The 13,355-nt window shown below is 46.3% G+C and overlaps 1 long non-coding RNA gene across 4 annotated transcripts in view; it reads right to left on the bottom strand.

Moving 5' to 3' along the window:
* Nucleotides 1–1,478: 1,478 nt before the first annotated feature.
* The window catches only part of LOC128084892 (uncharacterized), a 14,258-nt gene continuing 2,381 nt past the window's right edge, over nt 1,479–13,355 (bottom strand). Inside the window, exons 2-4 of one of the 4 annotated variants that reach the window (XR_008208716.1) lie at nt 10,050–12,029; nt 5,518–9,286; nt 1,479–4,746 (exon numbers count right to left, since the gene is read on the bottom strand). This is a non-coding gene — a long non-coding RNA (uncharacterized LOC128084892). Of the gene's footprint in view, nt 4,747–5,517; nt 9,287–10,049; nt 12,207–13,355 lie in introns of those variants that run through there. The other 3 variants (XR_008208715.1, XR_008208714.1, XR_008208717.1) reach the window with 3 other exon arrangements.

Here is a 13,355-nt window from a genome sequence, read left to right as displayed (position 1 = left end):
CGGTGCATTTATCCCACTGGGGAACAGTGCAGAGGAGGTTGGTAGTTTCCTATAGATTATAGATGCTATCTATGCTAACTACCCCTGCCAACGAATCGGATGCTGAAATGCTGTATTTGGAAAGCTGTTTATTAACTTCGGCTTTTAAATTCTTCTTAGAGTGCACAAACGCAGGATCAGATACTGCAGGCATAAATTTCTCCTCCAGATGCTGTGGGCTAGATTTGTCCCAGCTGACAACGTGCGTCTGGAAGCTCCAGCTCCAGCAAGGGAGAGAAGAAAAGGAAAAAGGCAGCTCAGAAGCACAGCCAAGAGCATAATCAAACTGCAAACTGCAGAAACCCTTGCAGGATAAATCAGTCCTCTGCAACTAAAGGTTTCCAAGGTTTCGCTCGAGTTAGCCGTGAGGAGAAGTCATTTCTTAGGGGAATTCTTCTGCCAGTTAGGTTAATTAACATGATAATGTGTTGTTTCATTAGCTACATCTTTCATGGGAAATATGAGTGCTTCCTTCATAACAAGGAGAAAACATCTCCCTTGTTTTTCTTTTTTTCACAACAACGCCGCTGAGAATTCATGGAAAACTTGCTTGAAAGGAGCTAAAAATGCTAGGTAGAAAGTCACTGTTTGGCTTTGTTGTAAGTGCTGTTAGCAGTCAGTCCTAATGCTCAGCCCTAATCATGTAAACCCTTTCTGCACATCCCACAACAATTTCAGGTTTCAAGGTTATGTCGTGGAAGAGGCTCCACTTGTCAGCATCCCCTGTGCAGGGAAGGGGAAGCAGGAATTTTTGTCAGCTTTGAGAATGGAATTTCTACCTCACTGATCTGGGAGTGAATACCAGCAGAGCTGATGTGTGCTGAGATCGTTGGGTTTTCAGTCACGGTACCCCTGAAAAGATGTAGGAATTCAAGGATAGGTGGATGGGGCTCTGGGCAGCCTGAACTGGTGGTTGCATCCTTGGTTGGAGCCGCCTGATCTTTAAGGTCCCTTCCAACTGAAGCCATTCTATGATTTTATGAATCCAGCTGTGGGCCTGTGCTATTACTAGCCTGCATAGCAGGGCAGTGGAGTTCTGGGCAGATTCTTTGTTAGTTTCTGGAATTACTCCTTGTGCCAAGACTAGACGGTGGTGGGATCCACGCTGCTGTTTTCAAAGCTAAAGATATGATCAGCTCTTGTGGATTCACCAGCGAAACCACGGCTGTGTCCTGCAGAAAGTCCCTGCACCTCTTTGTGCCTTAGGCTGCCCCTGAGTGCACGTCGCATCCTTCCCTCGGGAAAGCGATTGCCAACCCACTCGAGGTGCCGCTGCTGCAGGCGAGGTGACCCAGGTGGGTTTCGGATACATAATCGAATTTCTCATTCAACAGGTTGACAAACAGTCCTGCAGTATTTCTCAGCACCGAACCGGTAGCTCCACATCACGCCAACATTCGGGGCGCCGGGGAGGAGCACGAGGTGGAGCAGGAGCACCAGATCGGAGCCCACGCTCGGTAAATAATCGATTCTTTGTTCCAGACAGCAGCGGGGAGGCTGAGTGCCCCCAGAGAGGCCACCTCGGCACAGGGCTGAGGCCCGGCCGGCCGCTCCCCACGGAGGACACACCTGTTGGGGGCCAGCGGCCGCAGATTGGCTGGGCGCAAGGAATGCACCTGCGCAGGGAGGGGTGAAGGACTACATGTAAGACGAGCCCGTAGACACTCGCCGTCTCTTCTCAATTCCAGCTTAAACAAGCAGCAGAGCTCTGGGCTGCGAAGAAAGCCACGCGTGGTTTAATCCTTTTTTGCTTTCCTTTTTTTTTTTTTTTTTTTTTTTAATTTGGTTAGGTTTCGGTAGGCTGATACCATTTTGAGTTGTGTTGGTTTTTTTGTTTTGTTTTGTTCTGTTTTCAGGTTTAGTTCTATTTTATTGTTATTATTTTTTTCCTCCGTTCGCTGCGAACGCCTCTCGCTTCGAGTTCGTCTCTTCCAGGACACCGGGAAGATCAGAAGATGATGAAAGCCCTGCCCTGCACCCGCGATGCTCACTGCGCCCCTTTGGTTGCCCTCTCGAAGGCTGGTGATCTTGGTTTGGGAAAAGGTGCTGTGCGTTCAGCGCCGAAGTTGCATGAATGCTGTGTGTTCATGGTACTGGTAAGCCACGGTGTCCAGGTGCTGTGGTAGCAATGATCTGAGTAGCATGCGGCATGACTTCTGCAGTGCTTTTCCTACCTGTGTTCGTCCTCTCCACTTTTTCGCAGGGCTCTGTCCTCTTTTCTCTTCCTCCTTTTCTCCCCAGGTGGATTAAAGAGGGTTTTGTTGTCGGGATCAGGTTTTGTCTGCTCGGTTCTGGGGGAGGGGGAGCGGCGCATGAATCCAGCGTTCATTTTCCAACCAGCCAAACCAGTCAGGGCAGGCAGAGCAGAACCAAGAAACCAAATAGGAGGGAGCCATGGGGGAAAGCCAGTTTCACCCAGGTGTCCTGGAGAGCTTGGAAAAAAGACTCCATTTGAGAAGGCTTACGGGAACTGAAAAGCGATGGTGTAAAACCAGAGAGGTCCATCCAAGCAGGCTCACTGCATTTCAACGAGGACCCAGCTTGGGCAGTGCTAACGGTGACCTTTGAAATGCAGCACGCTCTGGGCTCCTTTTCCTTTTCTTTGCGGCGATTGCCATTTTTCAGTTTGATTCTAAACCATCTGCCATCTTAATGTCCTTTATTGCATTTACAAAACGCCCGACCCTCTTGTTTTAGCCGTATGTGTGTTGGTTCTTGGGAGCCAGAATTAATTCCTCAGCTTCTGCGCTGCAAGTGAAGGAAGGAGATTTGGAACTTTGCAGACCACCTCGTCGAGGTGGAAGGAAAGGGAAGGTCTGTCTCTGCCTCACCCATCGGTTTCCGCTCACGGCACAGAGGAGCCATTTTAGGTTCGTTTTGTTTATTCTTTTCTTACCCGAGGCTTTGTCGTGTGTGCGTGCACGACCAAACGAGCACCATTAGGGCTCCTCGCTCTTGCTGCAGAGGGCCTGGTGCCAGCCCAACCAGCCCCTGCTTGCGCTGCCTGCTCGGACACCGGGGAGCAGGAGACAAAACAAAGCTCTTGGCTGCCTGGTGAGGCGCGAGCTTGCTCGTGGGCTGCTCCCACAGACAGGAAGATGGAGGCCCCCAAAAAGCTCCTTTTTGACTCGTCGTTGGGCTGGCAGCTGGCGGGCGACGCTGTTGACGTGGTAGATTTGGATGAGGAGAGAGAGGTGTGTTGTAAGCAAGCAGGCTCCGTGTGCAATGCAGCCGCCCGGTTCAGGAAGAGGCGCTGGGCTGGCTTTGCAGACACTTTGCAGTCAGCAGAAAATGTTTGCTCACGCGGTCCCTCCACCCCTCCAGTCAAACGGCCTTCGAGAAGGTTCTGTGAGGCACCGAGCCGGGCCAGCCAGTGCCAGGGGATGGGGCTTGACCGAGCCAGGGAGCTGAGCCCACTCTGATTGAATGCTGCCAGATTGGATTGGTTTCTAAAAGGTCTTTAATTTCTGGAAAATTTCGTCAAAATTGCAGGAAATGCTGCCTGGTAACTTACCCCTCTGTTTCACTGAGGCTAATTCTTGACTTTTATTTTTTCTTCTTGCCTATATCTTCTCCTTGTAATTGCAAATATTACCTAAATCATATTCCTTCCAAAGAAAAAGTTAGAGGGCTTTGCTTTGTTCTAGGCTGCTCTGACAGAAGATTAGTTTGTGCTTGCTGGAGACTCAGGGAACAGCATTACGACTGAAAAAAATCATGCCATATTTATGCACAAATACCAAGCCAGATATGAGCTTTTATCCGTTTCCTATTTACTTTTCAAATTCAGTACCACTCTCAGTCCTTTTAATTGGTTTGGATCCCTTTTTTAATTTAGCTGGCATTGCGGCTCAGCCCCCACGCGGAGGTGGAGGTGGTACGTGCAAGCCTTCTGCAAGCACCTTCACTCGTGGGCGTCTTAAGGGCTCTCAAAATTAATTAATTGAATCACTGAATTATTAGAACTCATTACTGAATGAGAATCTGAGCTCCTAAAAGGCACCGTTTGACATACGGGCAACTAAATGGAAGCAACTAAAAGAAAAGCAAAGGAATGCCAGGATTTGGGAAAATATTAGCTACATTCTGAATTCGATCACCTCCTCCCATCCTGCCCTACAAGCAGTGAGCCTGGTGAAGGCATAGTAAGTTCTCAGAATAATTCCATTACTCGCCATTACGATCACGGCTGTATTAGCACATTTCAGGAATGCTAGCAGTCAGAACATACAAATCTGGCACCCGAGAGCTGGGGCTGGCCAGCAGCAATCTCCATCTGCCAGACAAAGTGATGCCATACAGTATTTCCAAAAGATCAGGGGCTCAGTGCTCCTCCTGCCCTTGTTAACACCCACTGCAATGCTGCTCTGTGCGTGGAATGAGAGCTCAGAGGGCTCTGGGTCCCGCAGCTGGCCTGACCTGCTGACACAGATTCACCAACGCAGGCTGCTGTATAAAAATGGAGCTAAGCTTCATTTCAGAATGAAAAGAAAAATCGTCCCCAGAACACTGCTTTTAATTTAAACAGGCCCAAAGTGAATGAAAGGGCACATTAAAATAAACTTATATGACCACATACCAGCTGATGGTAGCATTTTGAAGTCGCTTCCATGAGATAGCCGTAACACTGTAAGAACTCTCCTAGGCTTTCCCTTTTGTGCAGAGGTTTGCTCATGTAGGAAACAGGGTTTTCTTCCTGTCCTTAATCTGGGAAGAAAAAAAAAAAGGAGAAAGTGATAATTTTCTACATTTCTAACAGAATAAAGCATGTAATGGGATTTCAAATTGAAAAGGGAAAAAAAAAAAAAAGCAAACTGGACGTAAAATATGAGCGCAATCAGATGTTAATTCGTGAGACGTTTTGTTTGCAAAACGAGTTCATTAGAATGTCCTTACCATATTTCGGGCAGGGGAAAGTGGCCTGAGGAAATCACATTTTACAATCGGGACGTGCAGTTTGCATTCATTAGTTTTCCTTTTAAAACTGTCGTTCAGAGTCTGATAAGTCAGCATTAGAGGCTTACTTTTGTATTTTAATCTGTGGTGGCGGCGGAAGGAATGGCGATCAATAAGCCAAGTGAGCTCCTGAAACAACTTGGATCGTGCTGATGCGTTTCAGCTCCCAGCTAAGCCTGGCTGTCCTTTCCAGCTCCAGGTACAGCTTTTATCTGATGGAGCTCGAGATATAAAGGCTTAAGTTTCACATGCTTTGTTCTTTTCATCGTCCGTGCCTATTGATTAAGGCTCACCCTGCAGGTTAACCAACAAGTAATTTTTCCCCCCACTGGAGCTGCATTCCTTTCCGGACCTGCAGCTGCCCGGGCAAAGCCGGGCACCTCCGTGTCCCCCCTGGCATATCTGATACCCGATTAATGGATACCCCATTGTTTTAGGGCTGGGGGAACTTTGAGAAGCAAGTGGGGGAGGCGGTAGGAAGCAGAAAAGGGGAGGAGAAATAGAGGTAATGCAGGTACAAACCTAATTGCTCCTGATGTGTTAAAAAAAAAAAAAGGGGGTGGGGTTCTCTTAAGTTTCTTGTTTTCCACTCCTCTTCAGTCATTCTTTCCTTTTTTTCTCAAGGCCTGAACATTGGTAATAGTGGTGATGATTAACTAAATGAAGTCGGTAACCTGGGCGACCATGAGGGTGGTTTTATATTTCATGGGTACCGCATAGCCGGAGGAAGCACTCTACCGAGGGCTCAGGAGAACGCGATGGGGCGTTTGGGGTTTTTTGGTGCTGGTTTGGATTTTTGTTTTGGGCTCCTCTTCGGATTGCGCCGCGTTGCTTTGCGTCTTGCTCCCGCCTGTTTCACGACGGTAAGGTCCAGCCGCCTTCCTCCGCGCTTCCCTTCCGCTCCCACCTCGCTCCTTCCTTCTCTTCACGACCTGTTGCTTCTGAAAGATCCTGGCTATGAGCAAAGCGCTCGGGCCCACCCGGAAAATACTATCCATGAGAGAAGGAGGGAGGATTTATTTCTCAATAGATCAGATACACGGTAGATTAATCGCCTTGGAGATAGATTTATTTCTGATGATGCGTCTCAGGCTGGTCCTGCCTCTGCTGTTACGAGTCACTGCTATTCTCTCGGGACAAAGCATTTAATTTCGCACCACCACCACGTTGCCTCGAGTGCACTAAAGGCAGGCGTCGTCTTCTGCAGAGCAAGAAGTTCTCCTAACTCTCAGGAATTGCTTGTTGCACCGGCAGTGGTAATGTAAGCAGCAAGCTGCTGCGATGGCTCACACCATTATTTGGTAAATGTAAATAATTTATGTGCTCTGTAGGTACTAAGTAAGTCTTGCTAAAAGCAGACAAGAAAAACGAGCCGGAATTTATTAGCACCGTGCGAAGGAGGAGGCTATCAGTTCCTAACAAACTATTTCTATTTCGTGAACTAGACAGGAAAAAAATGCGTGGGATTTTGCATTTTGAGCTGGTCACGAAATCCCTGATTCTTCTGAAATTTGGGCCGTGCCTTTTGGGGGCTCTGGCCCCATAGCTGCTCCCTGCGAGCGCCGTGTTGGCTGGAGCAGATGGCTGTGGTGTGCATTCCAACCAGGGCCAACTGCTGGCAGCTCTTGTAGTAAAGAGAAAGAACTGTGAATGTTCTCTCTGTCCTGCAGACAGGTTGGCACACGCTGAAGTGAAGATCCAAGTGCGTTTATCAAAATATCACACAAAACTGCACTGAATCATTTCAGCCCGTTTTTATAAAACCATTTTCCTGACTCCTATTTGTTGCTATTAAACTTCTGCAGTAGCAGCTACTCCAGGCATTAAACCCACGATAAGGCGATAAGTTAATTTTGGGCTCTCAGATCTCTGATGATAAGAACTGTGTAACCTCTTTGGCTGTTTTGAATATCTTATGGATATACGTACATGGCCTTGAGTTTGATGCTGATCCTTTGACTGCCACTGCAGCCACAAAATCCCCACATTTTTACAAAGTGTATATTTCCTTTGAACTCGTTCTCTACAAATCACTTTTGAAACTTGTTTTCTACATAAAGTTTCTCTAATGGTTCTAAGGAGGAAAAGAAATGTATGCAGTATTGGGTAGAAGGAAATACAAGGATTGCTTTGCATCCCATTAGTGGCAGCTCTTGGGCAAACCAAGCAAACCAAACTACTGTTATTTTAATGGTGGTCTCGGAGATTATTTCACATTTTTTGTCTTCTACAGCATTAGATTTTCTTTTTTTCCCCACAGCACCTCCCACCTCCATCACACAGTGCCTATGAGCAGGTCATAAACGATAGAAAGTTTTAACAAGAAAATTCACCAACCGTTGTTGGGCTGATCAATGATTAACACCAGATCAAGGCATGAGGATTGTGCATTAGAACTACATTATGCAGCTAAGAAAACCGTGCCTTTCTGGTAGTCATCCAGGCATTGCCCAGCTTGTTTGTGAACGCTATGCAGGGCAGCAGAATTTCGTCGGCTGGGTTTTTGTCTGTTTAAGCCCGGGTGTGTTGTGCTGGTTGGCTCAATCTGCAGGTGTTTGGCTGTGGTGGAAGTGACCGCTGAGGATGTCAGCGTAGCACGGGGCGATGCGTGGTGACTGCGGTGCCTGCTGCTCCATTGGAAGTGCCACGTTGACAGAGTGTGCCGACAACGCATTCTGTTGATACGCTGCGCCCCAGCACAGTCTGTGTTTTTAGTAGAAACTGAGCTGGAGGACGTTGCAAAGAACATACGTAATGCAAGGACTTTCAGGATCCCAGCCTAAGGCATCACAGGACTTTGGAGAATAGACAGCAGGTATGAAAGAGGCGTGCAGGAAGGGCTGCATGGCTTCACAAGTCTGCTCCAAGTTCTGGCTGCATAATATTGCCCCTTAGTAGTACTGGGAGTCGAATCCTGCTCGGGGCCGACATTCCTGATGTGGAATGAATAAATAGTAGAAGAGCTGGCATGTCAAGAAAAGGATTTTAATTAAAAAATATTTTCCCATTCTTAAACGGAGAAGTAGGAAATCAAATAGTGCACTGGGGCTTTTCACTCCTCCACGGCAATCCAAACTGGTATTATGTCTTTTACCTTGTGCAAAGGGAATTGGTTGATCCAGTTGTGTTTCTTTAAGGATAGGTAACTCACAGCAGCACTGCCCTCACAGACTTCTTAACCTTTTGTTTGCAATTGCAAAAAGGAGGGTAAGAAATGAGGGAGCTTTGAATGAAGGGGGAAAGCCAGAGCTCTCCCCAGTCCTTGGAGAAGTGCCCGAACACCTCACTGCTATCTCCGCCGTGCCATTGCCCCCCTCACACACCTTGCTCCTGTGGCCCTGAACACATCCAATGCACTCACCTTGCTTTACGGAAGAAACTTTGACCTTCTGAGCTGCATTAGTGAAAGGGCAGTTCTAGTGAGAGCTGGAGATAAGCTGAGAGCTAGTTTGGCCTCAAGGAGCTTTTTTTTTTTCCTTATTGGGAAACGTGTCAAAGTCAGGAGGGTGAAAAAGGCTTTAAAAGAAGTGGCCTTGAAAAAATTCCTCATTTCCTGTCCCTTCAGACTTTCCTCTTTGCTTACACTGTTGTGGAGAGACCCATCCCTCTTCATTCTGGATGTGCTCCGTCTCTGGCAAGCAGGAGGGATGTGGGAGCTGACATAATGCCACTCCCCAGGTTCCATCGACACCAGTTTGTACATCTGGCTACTCAAAGAGGTGTCCTGTTGAATCTCTTGGCGAGATTTGGACTTTATACTTTTTGAGGAACTCATTCATGGCATTTTTGTGCACATCTTCTGGCTTGAACACGTGCCTCACTCAGCGTAACGCCTCTGAGATTGTTGGAAGCTTTCAGCTGTAAGAAACAGGCTTGGGAGAGATCCACCGAGCCCAGGAGCACTGAGTCGTTAGCTCAGAATTTCTGGTATATCTCTTGTGCAGTTTTGCTGTTGGAATCACAATATGTTACCTCGTGGCTGGGCCACAGATGAAAATCTTCTGGATCAGGTTAAAACATCCCTGGAACCTTCCGAAAATGACAGGATCGCACCAATGTCCTTTCCTGCTGGGTTGATTCCCAGAGCATCATAAATGAAATGCTGCCTGACTGGAGTTGTCCTAATGGCATCTGCAGATGGCATCAGAAACACAAAGCAGGGCTGGCAAAGGCCACCGAGGCTGATGCAGAGTGAGAGGGGTGGACTGGGGCCTTTTCCAGCTGAGCGCAGACAATCTGCAAGGATCTCACCATTGTGTGTAAATTCCAATATGTGATTCCATCCTTCCCTCTGAAATGATAAGACACATCACATAACAGTGCATATTCGTGCTCACGAGCTTTGAGTCTGATTATCGATCCCTTTCCTTCTCTGAGCAGTTCGTGAAATCAATGCCATTGAGTTTTTTCCCCCCCTAATTATAACTAAGCGTCAGTTCTCTAAACTGCGGTCATTCAAGACAATTTTTGCTCTAATATCAAACAAGCACAGTTTTGATGCACAGCAACCAGATCTGTTAACACAGCCTAAGGTTTTGTTGTCTGGAAATCCTCCATTCTAACTATGACATCTAGGCTGCTTCAGACAAAGAGCTATTGTTCAGTTCCTCTTGTTGACTTTCTCCACACCGTGTTATCGAAGCAGAAAAGACACTTTCTTTTGTAATGGTTAAGAAGAGCACATCTGTTTGCTGGCTGCCTCAGGGAAGCTTTACCTTTCCTGACACCTAATCGTGCTGCCTTGTTAGAAATAACAGAAAAAAATAAGCACAAAATGAAAAAGCGATCCCAACCTTCCTCCATTCCCCCAAATTCTTCAGCAGCAATTTTTTAGCAATTCCTAGAAAGTCAAAATGGAAGAGGGAACCACAGATGTAATCGTATTCAAATGCCAATACAGGGGCACGACCTACAGAACAAGACTCGAGAAGTTGTGCAGGGCAGTCTCAGGTTAAAGCTCTTGTAATGCAACTTGTTTGCATCAGACTTCGACTTGACTTTCTCTTAAAAACACCCTGAGGAGATGTTAAAGGAGCTACAGTGCAGTGACCCACCTGTAAAGTCAGCTGATGTACAGAAAGACGTGACAGATGGACGCATCTTAAACTGATGCCAGTTGCCACAGTGGCTTCCTCGATCATTTCATCATGTTTTGGTCCAGCTGTTCTTCTCTTCATTTTCACCACCTTTCTGTTCTGATGTCCGGTGGTTGCGGTGCTGCTGCGAGGCTGGGAATGGCTCTCACCTTCCCGAGGCTTTGAGATCCCTGGCAGGTTTCAAAACGCAGTGGAAGGTGGTTTGTCGTGGCTTTGCAAAGGTATTCAATGCCAACGCTGAGCCTCTTTGTGCTGAAGAAGCACGATAGTGGTGGTGCATTTGGCTGCTGCAGAGATCTTGCTTGAGAACTCGGTGTGTTTTTTAACACTCGCCTGCGTTGTATTACCGCACCACTATAAAACTCTACACCTGGAAAGATCTCGTGAGCAGGGAGAGGACGGAAGCTCTCTCAGTGTTTAAAGCAATATGGTTTCCTTGTAATAACTGTGCTCGGTAAGGCCTTTGGATTTCCTAAGAGAAACAAACCTGATTAAAAGGTGACTGAAAGAATCAGCAAACGTTAATTGCGTAATAAAAACGTAGATAAAGCTTGCACAGTTGGAGGTACTGGAAAAAAGGTAAGAGTTACATATGCCTGAGGTTGTAAGGTTGCGTTGCTTCCTGGATTTTGCTTTTCCCCACCTTTTTAATTTGCTGTAGCAGCGAGGGCTCTGACTGCCCAGCCCTCAAATGCCACCTTGTGACAGTTGGCAGCTGATGGGCGAGGGCCATTAGGTGCAAATAGAATGAGGACTCTTCTTGGTAAGTGACAGCATTTGATAATTGAGAAGATCCCAAACGAAGGACAGCTGTAGGTTGTATTCTTTTTTGTTTGTTTGCTTGTTTTCCCTTTCTCTTTTTTCTTCTCCAAACAGCGAGGCTTTCTAGCTTGTGCTGTATCTGCTGCTTGCAGACCATGATCCTGAGATGCCATTACCATCTTACTGGGCAGCATTGGATGTTCTCTGTTTTTCTAATACTGCCTGGTAATGATGATTATGGTGTTTCGTGTACAACGTGGAAAAGTTCAACAGCGAATTTGGAAGCAGAGGTCAGTGGCCAATAGAGAAACCCAAGTGTGATTTACTGCCCACAGCTGGGGAGATCTGACAAATTTATGGTGAAATGCTTCAGGTTATAGAAGAAGGGGTAAAAGCAAGTATAAGAAAGTCATCTTCCTGTAGAATTAGGAATCTCAGAGTGAGCCTGGGAACAGAAAATCATGCAGAATACAGAGCATAGCACGTGTTTGATGTTGCAATGATAGAATACATTCACATGAAAATGCTGAGCGTTGTAGCATTCGGAGAAATGCAAGTGCTCTTCTCCAATTGTGTTCTATTTACTTCCGAGCCATGTTAGCTTTCCAGAGAACAAAAGCAAACACTTAATGAAAATTACCGTTTGAGTTTTCTAGTTTATAATTTTCCCTCCAAACCAAAACATTTTTCTAATCTAAATATAAGGCAATTTAAGGAACAGACAGCTGGAATCAACAGCGGAGTTCAGTTTTTCAGCCTTGCTATTATCATTTGCTCTGTCCTTTTCACATCAGCTCCTCTAGGCTTCTCTCCTCCAGTCGAATGCTCCAATAGCAAAACCATTTGTTTTAAAGCCTTCAGCTTATAAGTAACGTTTTTTTATTTTTATATATTATATATATTTATACATCATATATTTTTTTAATGCCAATTTCTAACTTCCTGGTGAAAAAGTGGGGCTGTTTTAAGTACCATTCTCCCTGATTATTTCCATTATTTTGGTGGACTAACTTAACAATCTGTTTTAAGACAGGGTGGACCTGACTCTTACTCTGCTATTTCTTTCCATAAATCGATGACACTGCTTAAAGCCATTTGGAAAGAACTAGCTCAGTCTAAAAGAACTTACTGTGAGAATGTTGTCTTCAGTGGTTCACAGACGCTTTTTGTTTCTTCCTGAGAATTCAGGCAATACAGGAAGCTTTACTCCCCCAGTTATCAGATATTGGAGGCGCAGCATGAAAGCTATCGCCAAGGAAGGACAGCACTGCTGATAGGTGCTTTTGTCGGACACGAGGTGCTGTGGGCAGGTGTGTCAGCGTCCCTGGCAGGTAGGAAGCACTCCAGAACACAGCAGCCCCACACATCCCCAGGCTCCTTACAGCTCCTGGCGTGCTGTGGTGTTTAGATCCTAGCACAGAAGGCTGCTTGGTTTGTGAACGCCTATTGGAGTGCAAAGCCATCCACAGACACACAGCCCGGGTGAGACGTGCTGTGTGACAGCTCAGATCTATGTAAAGCTTGCACGTACTGTGCGAAATGCTGCTACTGTGTGAAACGCTGTGCTAGGGCCACAAAGGCTTGCAGGTACCTCAGGGCTATGATAAATATGCATGCAGCAGAGCAGCACGGCTCAAAGCAAAGCACTCCTGCTATCGAACCACAGTGCCTGAGAGGTATAGCCAGCTCCAAGGGGACAGGGAAGGAGCAAACCCTGCTGCCCCTCCGGCAGGGGGAGAGGGTCAGCAACAGCCAGAACCCCAGCATCCCTACCACGACACAGAGCTCTTAGGTGAGGGAACGCCTCATGGCTCAGATCTGGGCCAGATTTCTGCTACAGCAAACTTCTGGAAACAATAACATGAAGCAAAGCAGGCAGCTACCCTTCATCTTCATCATTAGCATTCATTGTGCTTAATTACACCACCAACAATTGCAAACCTAAGAGTCCTGTCACTTTGATTTAAGATTCAAATTTGTCTGCATCCCTTCAAGTCACGCCGTACAATAAAGGATCATCAATGAACTGCATTGAACACTGGCCCATCTCTGACACTTTTTTGTGCCTTTCTTAGTGCTGATTTGTTTGTACACCAGATTTCAGTTTGTCATTTTAACTGATTGGAATGACTTGGAGTGCTGGTATTTCTGTGAAACAAAAGGGAGAAGGGGATGAGGAAACTGAGAAACCAAAGGAAGGAAATCTGCCTGCTCTTACACTGTAATGAAACAGGACCTAATCTTGTGTTTCTATTTTAGATTTTTAGTACAACAACTTTCTGCACCATCTTTGTCTCCTGAAATCCACCACGAACTTCAAATTATCTTTTAGTACCTAACATCTTCCTTCTGTCCATCTCCTACCTGGTAAATTACTGACAAGCCAGGTGATGTAAGGCAATCTTTCTCAAGCCACTTTCATTAGTTTTTACGGACCACTGACATCCTGAAGAATGTGGAATCATTAAAATAGATGCTCCATTTCTCCAGCTGCTGGACAGA

The sequence above is a fragment of the Tympanuchus pallidicinctus genome, unplaced genomic scaffold (assembly GCF_026119805.1).
Source record: "Tympanuchus pallidicinctus isolate F22 unplaced genomic scaffold, pur_lepc_1.0 scaffold29, whole genome shotgun sequence".
NCBI classification, from domain to species: Eukaryota; Metazoa; Chordata; class Aves; order Galliformes; family Phasianidae; genus Tympanuchus; species Tympanuchus pallidicinctus.
This window is presented reverse-complemented; position numbering and strand designations above follow the sequence as displayed.